This window comes from Mandrillus leucophaeus, unplaced genomic scaffold (genome assembly GCF_000951045.1).
Source record: "Mandrillus leucophaeus isolate KB7577 unplaced genomic scaffold, Mleu.le_1.0 Scaffold311, whole genome shotgun sequence".
NCBI lineage: Eukaryota > Metazoa > Chordata > Mammalia > Primates > Cercopithecidae > Mandrillus > Mandrillus leucophaeus.
In genome coordinates, this window is record NW_012103266.1 from 2,261,035 (window position 1) to 2,273,131 (window position 12,097).

The 12,097-nt window shown below is 36.2% G+C and overlaps 1 pseudogene; it reads right to left on the reverse strand.

The window, feature by feature from the left end:
• Positions 1 to 9,992: 9,992 nt before the first annotated feature.
• On the reverse strand, positions 9,993 to 10,865 carry LOC105544884 (annotated as a pseudogene).
• Positions 10,866 to 12,097: the final 1,232 nt, after the last annotated feature.

The window sequence follows — 12,097 nt, forward strand, 5'->3', positions numbered from 1 at the left end:
GCACCTCCCCCTCCCCCAACCTAACCTCTTGTTTCTGCTCTGATGGGATGCGCCACTTCACCTTCTGCCATGAGTAAAAGCTTCCTGAGGCCTCTGCAGAAGCTGAGCAAAGACTGGCACCTTGCTTGCTCTACAGCCTGCAGAACTGTGAGCCCACTAAACCTCTTTTCTTTAAAAATTATCCAGTCTCAAGTATTCATTTATAGCAATGCAAGGATGGCCTACACAATACTTATTCCTCAAAACAATCCTGCAAGTTCTTCTTGTCTCCATTTAACAAATGAATAAACTAGGGAATCACACAGTTAATTAGCAGAAGAGCAAGTCATGAAGCCACCTGTGACCACAAAATTCCATGTGCTTCACCTGCCCAGATTATTCCTCATGTTTCCCAAACCCACTCTGTACTTTTAGACATAGAAGCCTTTTCTGATACTGTCGCTTCTTCCTGAAGATCCTTCCTCTTTTAAAGGACTAGTGAACCTCTACACATTCTTCAAGACACAGCACAAATATATCCTCCTCAATGAAAACATTCACAAATCCCTCCTGATCTTTCTGCCTATTTGCTTCTTAGCATTTTGTGTATTAGTGTCACATGGTTCTATAATGAATGTTGTGTCTATCTCCCCATGTATAGTTGTGATCCAGGGTGATAATATCATTTTCTTCACTGCATCTCTAGCAGCTAGTGTGGTACATGGCACAAATGGCATGAATGAATGAGTTACTAGATTTAATGGAAGTAGATAGAAGTCATCTGGGAAAACTTTATGCTAATAATTCTTTACATAGTCTTAACCCCTTATCTAACAAACACATCCTTCCTTCTTTTTCTAAACCCTCTCTCTATTCTCTTTGAGGCAGTTTTCAGAAAATCGTCTTAGGTGTCATCAAAATAATATGACAAGACTTCAGACTTGTGTAGAAATTTACAGTTTTCAAAACACTTTCCATTACATTTTGTTCTCTCTTCAGCCCTCTGAGAAGACTTGGGCAGGTGGTTTTCTCCTGTCTTACAGATGAGGAGGCTGAAAGCCAGAGCATATACTCATGAAGTGTTAGAAGCAGGAGTTGGTCTCTTGTCGTCCAGCATGTAGCCCCGAGCTTTCTACTCTTCTCATCTATCCCTCTTGTGGTTAAAAGAATGTCTTTGGAAGAGGGAAGTCTCAGTAATTTGAATCATGTTAAGTTTAAATAGAAGATCACTGCGTGATGTGGTTCTCCAACTTGAGTGTAATCACTAGGAAAGTATGTTTAATTTGTAGATTGCCAGGCCCTGTCCTCAGAGATTCTGGTTTACTAGGTCTAGGGTGGAGCCTAAGAATTAATGAATACACCAGGTAATTCTGCTGCAGATATTTCTTAAGCCACAATTTGTAGAACACTGGAAAAGAAAAGCTGGGCTAAAATTTGTTGTTTTATGGTATGTTCAGAGCAATATGTTTTCTCATGAGTACAATCTGTATTTGTTAAGAGCAAGGGTAAGTACTGCACAGTGGAGGAAGTGGTGAAAGTAGGAAAGGGACAATAGCAAGCCAACTGGCTAAGAGATAAAAAAGAAAAGCCAAGGTGCACACGATGCTTGAACTGCCTGTTAGTCTTTTTATAAGATATAGAAAGTAAATCTGAGAACATATTCTGTCAAGTTTGTATTATTTGCTGTAAGTTTCCAAGGCATTTTATATTGGAAAAAGAACTATATTGATGCAATTCCATATCTAGCATTGCCATTTGTTCTTTTTCTTCCACAGAAGGTGTTACTTTCTATTTTTTCCCTCTATGCTCTCTAAACTAGGTAACCATTTGGTTGTTTTTAATTGTCACATTTGTTCTCATACCAACATGTTAAATGTAACTTGCTCAAGAGCCAAATCTACAAATTTCTTTTGCTTCTTTCTGAAAATCCGCACAAAACTGAAGTGAAAAATCTTTGTTTCTTTTTTAGTTTAGGTTCCTTATTACATTTCTAAAGTTATAGGCTTATTACTGCCCAGGAGTAGGAAAGAATTCAGATTCACTTTCAGCCACTCATCGTATTCTGAATATTGAGATAAACAATGCAGATAGAGACTGAAAATGTCATATTTTAAACGTTAAAATTTACCTGTGAAGCAATATTTTTCCTGCATATCCAATTTTTTATTGGCTTCAATATAACATTGACAATGTCTTCTTCAAATTAAGATTTTGCTTTCAAGCTCTGATAAAATCATGAGAAAGAATGTAACAAACATTTTAAAATACAAATTTAAAGAAGAATAAATACTTGACAGGTTAATAGCAGTCAAAATAAGTCACAAAATATGAATGCAATGCAACAGAGTTTTTTAAATATATACATACAACAAAGTTAAAGCTCTAAAGAGAAAGACATAATTAAGAGTTTAATGGAACATAACACACTGAACCAGAGTGTCCAAGAGTTTATATCAACTCTCTACTTTTATATTCAGCTCCCTCACTCATACTCTATAACAGAAGAATGTTTTTTTGGGAGTGCTGAGAGGGCAGGTGAACAACTATTTCAAGCCTACTATGTAATAGGCACTAAGCTTGGAATATTTTACTTCATTCCAATAAAATCCTGTAACATCGTCTCCAATTTACAAATCAGGAAATGAGTCTCAGAGGCTAAGCAACTCGTCTAGAGTTACGTAGCCTGGGAGTGACAGATTAAACCCAGGTGTATCTGATTCCAATGTTTATGCTTTTCAACTAGATTATCATGTTCCCAGGCTTTTTAGGTATGATAACTTATTTTTCCCAGAAATGATCATTATTTTATTACAGAAAAAGAACAAAGGGAGTCTAGAATGATAGCTCATTATATCTTCCTATTTTTCAGTCTAATTCTGAAACATTATACCTTGTAAAGAGTGTACATACAGTTTCAAAGGTGAAAAGAGTATTATTTAATTTTTATTTAATGTATTTAATGGACACACTGTAACTGAACATATTTATGGGGTGCAATTTAATGTTTCAACACATGTCTATGTGTATAGTAATCCAATTATGGTAGTGGATCTATTACCTCATGCATTTATCATTTCTTTGTGTTGAGAACATTCAAAAGCTTCTCTTCTAGCTACTTTGTGATATGTAATATTTTACTGTTAGCCAGTCACTCTACTTTGCAATAGAACAGTACAATTTATTCCTCCTATCTAATTGTAATTTTGTACACATTGACCAACCTCCCCCTTTACACCTGTTCCTCTTTCCTCCCCAGTCTCTGGTAACCACTGTTGTACTCTCTGCTTCTATGATATCAGCTTTTTTAAAGATTCTGTATGTGAGTGAGACCATGCAGTATTTGTCTTTCTATGCCTGGCTTATTTTACTTAACACAGCAACCCCTGGATCTGTCCATCTTGCCACAAATGTCAGGATTTCATTTTTTTTTTTAAATTGCAAAATAGTATTACATTGTGTATATATACCACATTTTATTTTTTTCTTTTGCTCTCTTTCTCTCTCTTTCTCTTTTCTTTCTCTCTCTCTCTCTTACTTTTTTCCTTCCTTTTCCATTTCCCTTTCCCTTTCCTTTTTCTCTCTTTCTTGAGACCTGTCTCCCAGGCTGGAGTGCAGTGGGATGATCATAGCTCACTGTAACCTTGAATAAGAATTCAAGGTTAGGCTCCACTGATCCTCCCACCTTGGCCTCCCAAAATGCTGGGATTACAGATGTGAGCCACCACGCCCCGTCTCTTTGCCACATTTTCTTTATCTATTCATCCATCAACGGACACAGGCTGACTCCATGTCTTGGCTATTGAAAATAGTGTTGCAGTAACAATGGGAGTGCCACGATCTCTCTGACATACAGATTTCATTTCTGTTGAATATATACCCAGTGGTGGGATTGTGGGATCATGTAGTAGTTCCATTTTTAGTTTGTTAAGGAACCACCCTACTGTTTTCCATAACGGCTGTGCTAGTAAACAATTCCACCAACAGTGTCTAAGTGTTTCTTTTTCTGCACATCCTCACCAACACTTGTTTTTGTTGTCTTTTAGATAATAGTTATTCTAACTAATGTAATGTGGTATCTTACTGTGGTTTTGATTGGCATTTCCCTGATGATTAGTGATATTGAGCATTTTTTCACATATTTGTTGACTATTTGTATGTCTTCTTTTCAGAAATGTCTATTAAGGTCTTTTGTCCATTTTTAAATTAGGCTGTCTGTTTTCTTGCTGTTGAATTGCATAACTTCCTTATATATTCTGAATAGTAACCTTTTGTCAGATGTATAGTTTGGAAATATTTTCTCCCATTCTGCAGGTTGTCTTTTCACCTTGTTAATAGTTTCTTTCACTGTGCAAAAGCTTTTTAGTTTGCTATAACAGCATTTGTTTGTTTTTGCTTTTTTTGCCTGTGCTTTTGAGGTCTTATTTAAAAAATCCTTGCCCAGCCCGGTATCATGAAGTATTTATCCTATTTTTCTTCTAGTAGTTTCATAGTTTGAGGTTTTACCTGTAAGTCTTTAATCTATTTTGAGTTGATTTTTGTATATACTGAGAGGTAGGGGTCTAGTCTCATTCTTCTGTGTGTGGATATTTAATTTTCCCAGAGCCATTTATTAAATAGACTTTTTCCACAAAAATCAGTTGGTTTTATATGTGTGAATTTATTTCTGGGCTCTCTATTCTGTTCCCTTAGTCTTTGTGTCTGTTTTGACACTCATACCATGCTCTTTTTGTCAGTATAGTTTTGTATTATATAATATATTTTTATATTTATGTATACATAATAATTGCAAATATTTATGGAGTACATGTGATAATTTGTAGTGTATTTTGAAGTCAGATAGTATGATACCTCCAGCTTTATTTGGGTGTTTTGTGGTTCCATATCAATTTTAGGATTGCTTTTTCTGTATCTACAAGAAGTGACGCTGGAATTTTGATAGGGATTGCATTAAAACTGTACCTCTCTTTGGTAATATGGCCATTTTTAACAATATAAGTGTTTTAAAATTCATAATCATGGGATATCTTTCCATTTATCTGTGTTCTCTTCCATTTTTTTTCATCAAAGTTTTATGGTTTTCAGTGTCAAGATCTTTTACCTCCTTGGTTAAGTTTATTCCTAGGTATCTTATTTTTAGTAGCTATTATAAATGGAACTGGTTTTTAAATTTCTTTTTCAGATAGTTCCCTATAGCATATAGAAATGCTGCTGATTTTTGTATGTTGATTTTGTATCCTGCAACTTTACTTAATTCATTAGTTCTAAAAGTTATTATTATTATTATTTTTGCTGATGTATTTACAGTTTCCTATATATAAGATCACATTGTCTACAAACAGGAACAATTTGATATTTTCCTTTCCAATCTGGACACCTTTTATTCCTTTCTCTTGCCTAATTGCTCTGGCTAGGACTTCAGTACTGAGTTGAATAGAAATGGTGAAAGTGGGTATCCTTGACTTGTTTCTGATCTTACAGAAAGAGATTTCAGCTTTTCACTGTTGAGTATGATGTTAGCTATAGGTTTGTTATATATGGACTTTGTTGTGTTGAGGTACATACCTTCTATACCTAATTTTTAGAGATTTTTTTTTATTGTGAATGGTTGTTAAATTCTGTCAAATGCTTTTTCTTCATCTTCTGAAGTGATCATATGCTTTTTATCATTTTGTTAATATGGTGGATCAAATTTTTTATTTGCATATGTTAAATCATCCCTGAATATCTGGCATGAATTCCACTTGATCATGGTGAATGATCTTTTTAAAGTACTGTTGAATTTGGTTTGCTAGTGTCTCACTGAGAATTTCTGCATCTATGTTCATCAGGGATATTGACCTGTAATTTTGTTATTTTCATTGTGTTCTTATTTGTTTTTGGAATTAGGCTAATACTGACCTCATTAAATGGGTTTGGAAGTATTTCCTCCTTCTCAATTTTCTGGAGTATTTAAAAAAGAATTGGTACTCATTCTTCTTTAAATGTTTGGTAGAATTCAGCATGGAAGCCATCAATCAGGTCATGGGCTTTTCTTTGATGGAAGACTTTTTATTACTGATTCAATTTCCTCACCTGTTATTGATCTGTTCAGATTTTCTATATCTTCATAATTTAATTTCAGTACATTGTATGTTCAGGAATGTATCCACTTGTATGTTATTAAATTTGTTGGTATATAGCTATTCATAATAGTCTCTTATGATCCTTTGTCTTTTGTGGTATCAGTTGTAATGTCTCCTTTTTCATCTCTGGTTTTATTTATTTCAGCTTTCTCACTTTTTTCTTAGTCTAGCTAAAGATTTGTCCATTTTATTTATCCTTTCAGTAAGCCAACTCTATTTTGTTGATTTTTTGAATTGTTTTTTAGTCTCCATTTTGTTTATTTCTACTCTGAGCTTTCTACTCTGAGAAGGAAGGAATTATTTCCTTCCTTCTACTAATTTTAGGTTAGTTGGCTCTTGTTTTTCTTGTTTCTTGAGCAATATTGTTAGGTTATTATATATCTTTATTTTTTGGTGTAGACATTTGTTGCTATAAACTTTAGATCTTAGATCGTATAGGTTTGATATGTTTCCATTCTCTTTTCTCTCAAGGAAATTTTTAATTTCCCTTTCAATTTCATCATTGACTCATTAGTTGTTTAGGAACATGTTGTTTAATGTTCACATACTTGTAAAGTGTCCAAAGTTTTTCTAAGTGTTGACTTCTAGATTTATATCCTTGTGGTCAGAAAACATACTTGATATGATCTCTATATTCTTCAATTTGTTAAAAATTGTTTTGTGGCCTATCATGTGATCTACCTGGAAAATGTTTTACATGCAGTTGAGAAGAAAGCGTATTCTGCAGCTGTTAGATGGAGTGTTTTGTAAATGTTTGTTAGGGCCATTTGGTCTGTGGTGCAGTTTAATTCTGCCGTTTCTGTTGATTTTTTTGTCTAGATTATCTACCCATTGTTGAAAGCGGGGTGTTGAAGTGCCCTACTTTTATTGTTTTGCATCTATCTCTCCCTTTATGCGAATAATATTGTTTGCTTTATATATTTGGGTGTTTCATTGTTGGGCACATATGTATTTACAATTGTTATATCCTCTTGTTGAATCAATCCTTTCAGGCATTTTATATATGTCCTTTTCTTTGGGGTCTGTCACTAGAGACTAATTGTATTTATTTCAGGGTGTCATGTTTTCTTGCTTCATGTCTCTATGTCCCTACATTGATCTCTACACATCTAGTGGAATAGTAGCTTTTTCTAATTTTATAGAGTAACTTTTGTAGAGAGAGACTTTTGCCTGTAGATGACTCCCTAGGGTGTTGTTTGGTTATGGGACATTGACATTTTTTTTCTGGGTAGATTCATTAGTGTGATCCCTGGCAGTTTTTTCAGTTGTAATCCTTATTAGTGATGTTTGTTATTGCCTCAAGGGCCTAGGCTATAGGAGTTTCTCATCATGGTGGTACAGGATGCCTAGCAGTGGGTCCAATTTCAAGATTGCCCCAAACCATAGGTGCTTAATCTTAGGGTTGGAAGATGCTCCAGGTTGGTTTCTACTCTAAGTCAGTGTAGCTGTATGTACTTCCAGCTGCTCTCCAAACTGGATTTGGGGCCTGTGAGGACCAAGGAATTTTCAGATAGCAAGGAAGGCTGGTGTGTGTGGTAGCAGTGGGGACTGATGGGAATCTCTGCTTTGCTTTTTCTCCATAAGAAAATGTCTCCCCTGACACTGAGCTCATTCAGGCAGGGGAGATCTTGTGGCAGAGTCAGGATGCCTCGCTCCCCTCTCTATGGTGTTATCAAGGGCTTCCATGCTTCACAAGGATCTCTCTGCTCCCCTGGGGCTCTCCAGTGTACTTCCTCAGTCACTCTAGTCAAAATATAGTTGTTTATTCATTGTTTTAATTCATCTTTGTGGGAGTTACGAGTACCAGGTAACTCTAGTCAGCCATCTTGCTGACATCACTGGAAAGAGTATTTGAAATAACTGACATTTAACACAGCTTTCAGATAATATGATTTGAGTTACTGTGCCCTGGTAAATGAAAATGTAACTTATAAAATCATGTTCATTATGTATTAGTATAATGTGGAAAGGCAAAATTCAGTTTAAAAAGAGAGATAAAATATGTATTTCTGGTAAAAGCCTATGCACATAGGTAAGCTTTTGGAAAGAATTGTACTTTGGGCATCCCAAGTCGGACATCCGTGATAAGCAGGCAGGAATATAGATGTGTCTGGAGATCAAAGCTGGCGAGTCAGGGCTGGAGATTTAAATTTGAGAAATCAATATGTAGATAGCATGTAAAGTCATGAGACAAGATGAGTCACCAAAATAAAAAAGTGTTGATAGGAAAGTGGACAGAAGACAGGAGCCTTAAGTGCAAATATATAACTCATTTTCAATGCCCAAATTTTCTCAGACTGCTTCCCTAACATACATACATACACACATGCACACACAAACACACAAAGACAATAATTGTACTTCTAATATCTAGTTGAATTTAAACACTGCATACACTTGTGATATGTAGCATCACTGCTAAAGATGAAACTATTAATAGACATAGACTTCTGAAGGGTTGTTTGGAGACATTTAGGGTCACACAGAACCAACGTGCCACTCAGTTTTAAGAGCTGTGTGGCATAGTAGTTAGCTTTGGCTGTGGCATCAAATTATTTGGGTTTGAATTCCAAATCCACTATTCCTATCAAGTGGCCTTGGACAAAGTATTGAATTTTGTTGGTGCCACTCAGTTTCCTTGTTTATGTAATAAGAGTATCTACTTCATAAGGTTCTTGTGAGGATGAAATGAGCTAAAATAGGTAAAACATATGGTAGCTCACCAAATGTTCACAATTCTTATCCAAGAATTATGTAATGGAGTTTGAAGGGATCCTAGCAACTTTCTTTTCCAAGCATCCCGCCCTCCAGGAATTCTCTCAGAGAGCTCACCACATCATGAGGCCATTGTTTGTATACTGACGAGCTCTGGTGTTGCACAGCCACTTTGTATGTGGAAACCAAACCTACCTCTTCTCACTGCTACACTTGGATTGTATTTTTGCATTCCAGAGAGCTACAGAATAAGTTGTCTCTTTCACTGAATCTTCAAACCCCGGAGGCAGCTCTCATGTGCTCTGTTGTCTTTTTCTCACCCTGCTCCTTTAACTATTCTGTACACAAAATGAATTCCAGACTTCTCATAATCCTGGGCTTCACTCCATCTATAGATATTGCCATTTGTCAAAGTTCTTTTAAAATTTGCCTATGAAATTTGTACATCAAGACATGCAAGTACTTGTTATAGTGCAAATGTTAAGCCACATCTGATTTGAGCTGAGATGGATGAAGAAAAACAATGAATCCATTTAGTGTTTGTGATGCTTTTAGGCTTGGCAACTTTAAGAGAAATAAAGTAAAACTAGTTTAATTATTTTGCTAAGGGCAAACCTAAAGTAACTTCCTAAAGTGTGTTTCTAAATTGAGAACTCACCTGGCTTTTTGGTGATAGGCATACCTGTTTTTAAATGAGTGATTTCAACATGTGGGTCATAACATATATATGAGAAAGATTCTTTCAATTTTAGAGTGACTTTTCATTAAAGATATCCTAGCTGGACACCTGTGAAGATTCATAATCCATTATTTATCTTGTACATTTCTATAGTGCCTGTTGCCATAGTAACCTACTCAAACTGAGATATAAGACAATAAACAAATAAGCTTGAAAGACCACTATAGTCACAGATAACTTGAATTATGAATATTGTACTATGATGAATAGGATAGTTGATCATGTTCTATTGAAAAAATGATAAATCAAGATTATAAAGGCTCCTGGAACAACAAACTGTAGAGAAAGATTTCTGACAATACTATTGTAAGTGCTATGGGTCCACACAGAAGGTAAAGGTTAAAAAAATGGCTGTTTTCACAAAGGAATACTGCTCAGTCTTTATTTTTTATTTATTTAAATATGTAAGTTATTTCATTAGGTTCTTCTTAAGGAATTTAGAACACTAATTAGTGAGGATAAATTCCATTCATCAGGGCAAACACAGATCACAGGTAGCCCTGGAACTGAGGAATAGCTTTGAGTTTGGTAAACTCAAACTGCGGTAAAGTGCACTGTTTTCCAATCAACTTTGCACTGCTCTGTAATCTCATGTTTCTCTCTTTCTGTGTTGAAGATCTCACCTCCCTGGTGTCTGGGCTTCTGTAGCTGCTTCTTCTTGAAGTAAATGTCGGTAAGATGTTTTTGGATTTTCACATTGCTGATATCAATTTTGGTTGAGGTGGCAATGGCAAATTTCCGACGTGCTCTTTGTAGAGGAACTCGATTGAGGACCAGAGGTCCAGTCACAAGTAACAGGTCACTAGCCAGCTACTTCAAGAAAACCACCCTGTTGCCTCTGTGGCACCCAGTGAGGATGATCAGAATGGTCCCAGGGGTGATGCTGGCTCACAGTTTTCTCATGTGCTGACTGAAGGGATTTTTGACATGGCTCAAAATATTTCAAGTCATATCTTCAGTAGGATAATATCTAGGCCCTTTGAGAAGTTTAACCAACCTGGTACTGCTATTCTTGTTATCATCAATTGGTTTTGCAACCAATTTGCAAGAAACTTCTCCTTTTTCTTTTCAACCTTGGATTTAGCAGCAGAATACTTCCTCTTGTACATGGCCTTTCTGGAATACATAGCAGATTGGGAATATCTGGCAATTCCTTTGACAAGGATAGAATTTCCGCTGCAACGGGGCTTTCCCTTCTTGGGCTTTTTAGCCTTGAGGGTACCCTTTTTCACCTTGCTACCAGCTTCAGGCTTCTTGGCTTTGGGTTTGTTCTCCTTAGTATCTGGCTTGTCAACTTTTTCACCCACCATCATGCAAGATGGGAAAGAGCTATTCAGCCATTAAAATGAAGGAAATTCTGTTATTAGTGACAACATGAGTGAATCTAGAGGACATCATGCTAAGTGAAATAAGCCAGGCACAGAAAGACAAGTACCACATGATCTCACTTAAATGTGGAATCTAAAGAAGTAGAATTAACAGAAGCAGAGTAGAATAGTGGGATAAAATTTTGCAATCTATCCATCTGACAAAGGGCTAATATCCAGAATCTACAAGGAACTTAAACAAATTTACAAGAAAAAACCCCATCAAGAAGTGGGCAAAGGATATGAACAGACACTTCTCAAAAGAAGACATGTATGTGGCCATCAAACATATGAAAAAAAGCTCATCATCACAGATCATTAGAGAAATGCAAATCACAACCACAATGAGATACCATCTCACGCCAGTTAGAATGGCGATCATTAAAAAGTCAGGAAACAGTGGATGCTGGAGAGAATGTGGAGAAACAGTAATGCTTTTACACTGTTGGTGGGAGTGTAAATTAGTTCAAACATTGTGGAAGACAGTGTGGTGATTCCTCAAGAATCTCAAACCAGAAATACCATTTGACCAAGCAATCCCATTACTGGGTATGTACCCAAAGGATTATAAATCATTCTATAAAGACACATGCACACGTATGTTTATTGTGGCACTGTTCACAATAGCAAAGACTTGGAAGCAACCCAGATGCCTATCAATGGTAGACTGCATAAAGAAAATGTGGCACACATACACCATGGAATATTATGCAGCCATAAAAAAGGATGAGTTCATGTCCTTTGCAGGGACATGGATGAAGCTGGAAACCATCATTCTCAGCAAACTAACAAAGGAACAGAAAACCAAACACCACATGTTCTCACTCATAAGTGGGAGTTGAACAATGAGAACATATGGGCACATGGAGGGGAACATCACACACCGTGGTCTGTCAGGGGGTGGGGGCAAGGGGAGGTATAGCATTAGGAGAAATACTTAATAGAGATGATGGGTTGATGGGTTTGGCAAACCACCATGTCACACGTATTCCTATGTAACAAACCTGCACACTCTGCACATGTATCCCAGAACTTAAAGTAAAAAGAAAAAGAAAAAAAAAAAAAAAGAATAGTGGTTAGTTACCTGGAGCTGAAAGCAGGGGGCAGGTTGAAGGGAGGGTTGGGGAGATGGTCAAAGAATATGAAATTTCATTTAGGAAGAGTAAATTCAAGAG